This window comes from Brassica oleracea, chromosome C3 (assembly GCF_000695525.1).
Source record: "Brassica oleracea var. oleracea cultivar TO1000 chromosome C3, BOL, whole genome shotgun sequence".
Classification (NCBI taxonomy): Eukaryota; Viridiplantae; Streptophyta; class Magnoliopsida; order Brassicales; family Brassicaceae; genus Brassica; species Brassica oleracea.
Window position 1 is genome coordinate 52825766 of NC_027750.1, and position 7614 is coordinate 52833379.

Sequence of the window (7614 nt, forward strand, 5' to 3'; positions counted from 1 at the left end):
AACTGAAAATAATATCCGTACAATTGTGTGAGTCAAATTCTAGTTTTATTGATGCATGTTATATATTAGTGCTGCATGTTTTAGGTAACATTTTAATGATGCACGTTTTTAAAAATCTCCATTATTAAAATTATGCACGTAAGGATAACTCATGAGTTTTTTTGGTTGATTAAATGACATTATGTCCAAATTTATTTAAGGATATTTCATTAAGGTAACTGAAAAAGACAAACAATAAAATAGGAAGTTTAAATTCATTTAAGCATATTTCATTAATATAACTGAAAAGACAAGTAATAATTAGACAGTTTTATTCGTTTTAGGATATTTCATAAATGCAACTGAAAAAGACAAGAAAAAAAAAGGAGTTTAATTAATGAAGTAAGAACATTTTCAAATGGATACTTCTCTTTTAATAATATAGATGATTTAAGTCAGTGGCATGTGATGGTAATTATTGTGAAAAAATCATGGTTTAAATACAAAATGTACTTATTTTTTAATAGATTAGATATAAACTACTCCATACGTTTTCAAAATATAGATGTTTTAATTAAAGATATTTTGTTGTCAAAAAAAAAAAAAAAATTATTTTAAAATATATTTTATGTTTACTATGTTTTCGAAGAGCATATATTCTTAATATTGATCAGATCAACCAATTCCTTATATGTTTATTTATTAGTTAATAAAAATAAATAGTAAACTTTTAATTATGTTTATTGAATCACTATTAATTTTAAAATAAGAAAAATTCCTTAGTATAACCATTTTTAAGTTTTTGTCACAAAAATAGCTCTCAACAAAGAAAATGACCAAAATAAGTTTTATTAAAGAGTAAAAATATATTTTTACCTTAAGGTTAACTAATCTAGAACTGGAGTTTAGAGTTAATGAGTGCGAGTTTGGAGATATTTCAAATTAAAAAAAAAACAAAAAAAAAATATTAAAAATTTCAAAATAAAAATGAGCTATTTTGGTTATTTTCTTTCTTGAGAACTATTTTTGTGACAAAAACTTAAAAATGACTATAAGAGAATTGTTCTTTTAATAATGAAATATAATTATATATAATTCAACTTTATTATGCTTTTAATATGTGTCAAACGTAGGGGTGTCAAAATGGGTCATGACCCATAGGTTGACCCAATCCAAGTTGACCCATTAACCCAAATGAACTGTTTATTTTGGATCTAATGGGTTAATGAGTTAATAGGTTAATGGGTTAACAAGTTAATGGGTTAATAGGTTAACGGGTTAACATGTTAAATAGGTCTATTGAGTTGGGTCAACTCTGACCCATTTAGTTTTCAATTAAAAACCATTAATAAACCCAATTCTCTTCCAGACCCAGGTATCAATTTTACTTTCTCTATCGTTGCATCGATCTGATTTCGTTTTTCCCGTCAAAATCACAAAAACGCTTTTTCTCGCCAAAATTGCAAAAACACGTTTTTCCGCCAAAACCGAAAAACGCGTTTTCCCGCCAAAACAACAAAACGCGTTTTTCTCGCCAAAACCGCAAAACACGTTTTTCCCGCCAAAATCGCAAAACGTGTTTTCTCGCCAAAACCGTAAAACTCGTTTTCCCGCAAAACACGTTTTTCCCGCCAAAATCGGAAAATCGCGTTTTTCCCGTCAAAACCGCAAAACACGTTTTTCCCGCCAAAATCGCAAAACGCATTATCCCACCAAAACAACAAAACGCGTTTTTCTCGCCAAAACCGCAAAACGCGTTTTTCTCGCCAAAACCGCAAAACGTGTTTTTCTCGCCAAAACCGCAAAACGCGTTTTCCCGCCAAAACCGAAAAACCCGTTTTCCCGCCAAAACCAAAAAACACGTTTTCCCGCCAAAACAAAAAAATGCGTTTTTCCGCCAAAACCGCAAAACGCGTTTTCTCGCCAAAACCGCAAAATGCGTTTTCCCGCCAAAATCGCAAAACGCGTTTTCTCGCCAAAACCGTAAAACTCGTTTTCCCGCCAAAATCGCAAAACGCGTTTTCTCGCCAAAACCGCAAAATGCGTTTTCCCGCCAAAATCGCAAAACGCGTTTTCTCGCCAAAACCGCAAAATGCGTTTTCCCGCCAAAATCGCAAAACGCGTTTTCTCGCCAAAACCGCAAAATGCGTTTTCCCGCCAAAATCGCAAAACGCGTTTTCTCGCCAAAACCGCAAAATGCGTTTTCCCGCCAAAATCGCAAAACGCGTTTTCTCGCCAAAACCGTAAAACTCGTTTTCCCGCTAAAATCACAAAAACTCGTTTTCCCGCAAAAATGCGTTTTCCGCCTAAATCGCAAAAACGCGTTTTCCCGTCAAAACCGCCAACTTGTTCTTAACTAAAAAATAGTTCATTATAAATATGTTGGGTTGATAGGTAACCATTAACCCATCTGACCCATTTAATTTAATGGATCATGGGTCAATCCAATCCATTTATTGAATGGGTTAGGTTGACACATGACCCATTAACAATAAAACCATTTGGGTTATGGGTTGGATTGGCCCGTTTGACCCATTTTTACACCCCTGGTCAAACGCAAAATACATATTTAAGAAACCGTTAGTTATATTCATTTAGATGTACAACCGAAAAATGTATATAGTTATGCTTTTATTTTAGAAACAATAAATTTTCCAATAAAATATTATGCTTTTATTTTAGACAATCATCATATAGACATATACTGTATAGAATTCACTAAAACATACAAACAAAATTTATTGTGTCTTAGGAAATCAAGTTCGTAGTTTAATTCTTTTACAATCATTTTAGACATGATTAGTTTAAATAAGTGAAGATAGTAATTAAACGGAGAACTTTTAAATGTGAGCATTTTAAATTGATATCATTTTTGACATATTTATTTTAAACAAGTGAAGATAGTAATTAAACCGGGAACATACAACCTCATCCTAAACAGAAATAGATTTAATACTTAATGAAAGTAATTTAAACTTTGATTAACTACCTTCCTCGGACTAATCTTCGTTTGATTTGACTATTCGCCGGGTCTCTGTTCCTAGAGATGGTTTCTGGAGCATCTCCTTCGCGATCGGCGCCGTCTGAGTCATCTTCAGGGTTTAGTAGTAGTAGTTCGGGTGTTAGCAGGACACGCATGGGCAAGTACGAGCTTGGTAGAACTTTGGGTGAAGGCACCTTCGCGAAAGTCAAGTTCGCTAGGAACATTGTTAACGGAGAGAACGTGGCCATTAAGATTATCGATAAAGAGAAAGTCTTGAGAAACAAAATGATCGCTCACGTAATAATAATGTTTTCTTATGTAATCAAGATTTTACAAAAAGGTTTGAACTTTCGATTTGGGGTTTGTTGTTTAATGTTAGATCAAGCGTGATATCTCGACGATGAAACTCATCAAGCACCCCAATGTGATCCGTATGCTTGAGGTTGTTATATGCTTCATTCCTTCTTCATTTGCTTTGTTATTTTTGTCCTCTCATGCATCTTCATATGCCACCTGATTCTTATTTCTTCATGCTTACAGATATTTAAAGCCGAATTTACATGCCTTCACTGGTTCTCTGCAAGTGCCAAGAAGCTAATCAAAAGAATTCTGGATCCGAATCCAGCAACGGTATACATATTCTTACTCTTTTATAGCTGAAAGAGGAGTCCTTTGTTTTTTATGATGTTTGAAGAGGCAAGAGTTTCTACTGGACTGAGTAGGTCTGAAGTCTTCACACTTATTTTTTTTATTGGACAGAGGATTACATTTGCTGAAGTCATTGAAAATGAGTGGTTTAATAAAGGGTATAAAGCACCCAAATATGAAAATGCAAATGTCAGCCTTGATGATGTTCATGCCATTTTTGATGAATCAGGGGTAAGACTCTTGTGTTTCTTTTTTTTTTCGGTTAATCGATTTTTTAATGAACTTTGTCTTGGATGATTGTGCTTAGATTGTTTTTGTTGGGTCATATTGGAGTCCCAAAACCTTGTTGTGGAGAGGCGAGAAGAAGAACTTAGAACACCAGTAACTATGAATGCTTTTGAGCTCATCTCAACATCTAAAGGTCTCAATCTCGGTTTACTTTTTGAAAAGCAAATGGTACAAGAGCTTTTTTTCTTCTTTTTTTTGGATACTAAATGAGAAGTAGCTTTTGGAGAATCATGTATTTTGTAATTTTTTGTTAGTGGGAAGTAGACGTTCTTAGAGATAAGCATGTTTAAATTTTCAGGGGCTTGTTAAACGGAAAACTCAGTTTACTTCAAAATGTCCGGCTAATGAGATAGTCACAAAAATAGAGGCCGCAGCAGCACCTATATGGGATTTGATGTCAAGAAAAATAACTACAAGGTTTTTGGATTTTCTGTTGCATCTTATTCACTCACGTCCTGTGAAAAGATGTATTTAATTCTTCTGATTACACCATTTTTCTTTTGATTTCAATCCAGATGAAGCTTCTAGGAGAGAAATCAGGCCGCAAGGGTTAATTAGCAGTCACGACTGAAGTTTAAGTCTTCCTAGTGACTGATGATGATCAACCTTTTGTACGTAATGATGATGTCACGGTTCTCTCAAGTTAATGGAGATATATAATGTTCAGGTTCTTCAAGTTGCTCCATCGCTATATATGGTTGAAATGAGGTGACAAATTGGAATTCCACAAGGTATATGCATCCAAGGCTCTAATATTTTGTGGTGTGGGGTTTGTGGATATGATTTTGAAACAAGTTGGTAAATCCTTTGCCTTTTTTCTTGGTCTCTATTTTAGTTCTACAAGAACCTCACCACGAGTCTTAAGGACATTGTTTGGAAAACAATCGACGAAGAGAAAGAGGGAGGAACCCAAGGTACAACATTTTCTTTGAAGAATCTGTTTAGTTAGATAAAAGCCTCAGAAAGTAATGAAGAGATAGATCACCAAATCCTGCTTTTGTTTCTTTTAGTTTCAGGTGGTATTAATGGTGCCGTGGTTGCTTCTTGATACCAGACAAATTGTCTACGTATGCTTCTAGATATTAGGTATTGTTCTTTATAAGTTGCTTTGGGGTTTGCCAGTCTGGTTTTGAAGTTGTTGTACAAAAGAAGCGTCAAGGCGTGGAGCAAAGCAGCAAACTGGAAACTACATTTGGGAGATTTTGTTTTTTAATAATAAGAGAAATTGTTAATTTTTTGTTTGTTTGATTCCACTGGAATCCTGTGAATAGCGTAAAGCTTGAATATGATAAACTGTAATTTAAAACTTTTTACATATTTGGATGGTTTTAAAATTTCATATACAGATACACAACACATATCCCATACTATAATGTCTAAGATATATTTATATATAATATGATTTCATAAAAAAAAAGGGAAAGTTCACGAAATAGTAATATTACATTTAAAAAATATTTTTAGATAACATAAAATATACTTTTGAAGTAATAAACCTTAGAGAGCTTAATATGCTCCTTTTAGTATAGTTTTGATTTGCATTAACTGGCATACAAAAAGCGTTTCTTATATATTGTGGAAAGTTTTTTTTTTTTGCCTATATATGTTCTAAGAGTGAGATTGAATGGTTGTTGTGAACGTGGTTGATTAGGATGAGTTTATCATTTTCTGAATTTAATTAATTTAGAAATTAACACAATCATGTGTGTTATGTTCTTTTAAATGTATATTTGAGTTTATATTATGTTCTTTTATGATTTCTAAAATACTAGTTTAAATGTGGTGTTAATATTTATTTCTCATAATTTTAAATAATAAATATTTAACAAATTTTGAAAATTTTATAATTTAAAAATCAAAAGGTTCAACTACGAAATATAAGCGTGAAAAAATTGTTGGAATTATGTTTACTCACCTTTAAACTGGGGTCTTGATTGGTAGAACATTAGCATTAACATTATGCTAACATTATCCAATCAACAATTGTTAGTAAAACATTTAGAGAAACATTTACTAAATGCTAATGCTCTTCAAATGCTTTCTGGCCAATGTTCTCATATGAAGTTTTTACAAGAGCATTTGCATTTATAATTTATAAAATTAATGAAAATATATAATTAATTCATTTATTTTATTTAATAATACCATAAAATTATTTTTATATCTGTAAAATAAAATTTTAATTTCTAAAATAAATTTAATTTATTTTAAATGTGAAATATTATTTTTAAAAATAGATATTTTAATTATAAAATTTATTTTAAAATAATATTTTTCGATATAAGCATAATTTTAAAATTATTAAATAAAATAAATTAATTATATATCTTTTTAATTTTATATGTTAATATATTTTTATATATATTAGAAATATATTCATTAAAAATAAATATATTATATATTATATATTAATTTTTATAATAATTTTAAATAGCATACTCATATTGTTTTACTAATTCTCTTATTAAACAGTTTAGCAAAAGCATACGGCTTCTTCTGCAGTACAGTAGCATACTACTGAACACCGAATCGAACAGTAGAGCATCAATAACAATATTTGTCGAGTATCATTTATATTAAAATGAGGTGGACTGTTCTATGGTAAAATTGTTATCATCCTTTTACAAACACATCAACATTTCACAAACCAAACATTAACAAAAATGTCACTGGTAAAAGTTTTATTAATAAAAAATCAAATTCATCCCTTATATACTAAAGCACAAGTCACTCATCCAATTATATTTTGCCATTTGGTTTATATTTAAAAAAAAAATTAATTAAACAAAAAACTAAAGGTTAAAGTAAAATTCTCTAATCAAAAAAAATATTACGATCCATAATTTTTAAAACCGTAAAATTTCAAAACCCAAAATTTTCTCAAGCATTACCACCACGTTTAAAGTGAATCATGTCATTTATATAACTGTCATACTCACGATTCAAACTGTTTATCTTCTATATAATTTTTAACCTATCATTTTGCTTTGTTTATTTCCTCTCCCTCTCTATCTCTCTCTTTTCATAGTTTCATCTTTTTAATCATCTTTTAGGTTTTCTCTTCTTTTCGCATAATCCACAAAAATTTCAATTGAGTTTCATCAAGCTTCATTCTTCAAATACTAATAGAAATAAAAGCATTGTCTTTATAAAAATGAACGCATTGTCAACAATGAAGTTAATAAGAAGTATAGAAATTTTTATTTATATATATTATTTTTGAGGTGGATTCTCTTTTCTTTTTCTTTGAGCCAATATAATTTATTCATAGAATATACTTTCATATGTAACTCTTTCAAAGTCTTCGTTCCTGGAAAATGAATATGGCTATCTGTACCATTGATCAGTTGCAGAACTTTGATTTAAAGTAAAAAGCAAAATGATTTTTTATGTTTAGATGATAATAAATCCAATCATTTGTTGTTTCCTATATGTTTAGTCATCACTATAATTCCAAAAAGTCACGCGTAACATTACCTGAGTTAGTACATGTAACTCAAGTATTGACTATGTATGTAAATTTAGTTGATTTGTTTTCTAACAAAAAGTATATGATTTTGTTTTACAAGCATCAAAAGAATTAATGAATCCACGCAATAGCGCGGACAAATATCTAGTACAAAACTAAAACAAATTCCATAAAATTTCAAAACCAAATCTTACACGAACTATTGGGCCAAAATATTAAATTATTGCTACTATTGGGCCAAAATTGT

General features: G+C 30.6%; 1 pseudogene; it reads left to right on the plus strand.

The window, feature by feature from the left end:
• The first annotated feature begins 3025 nt into the window (after positions 1-3025).
• LOC106335629 lies at positions 3026-5107 on the plus strand (annotated as a pseudogene).
• The last annotated feature ends 2507 nt before the right edge of the window (positions 5108-7614 follow it).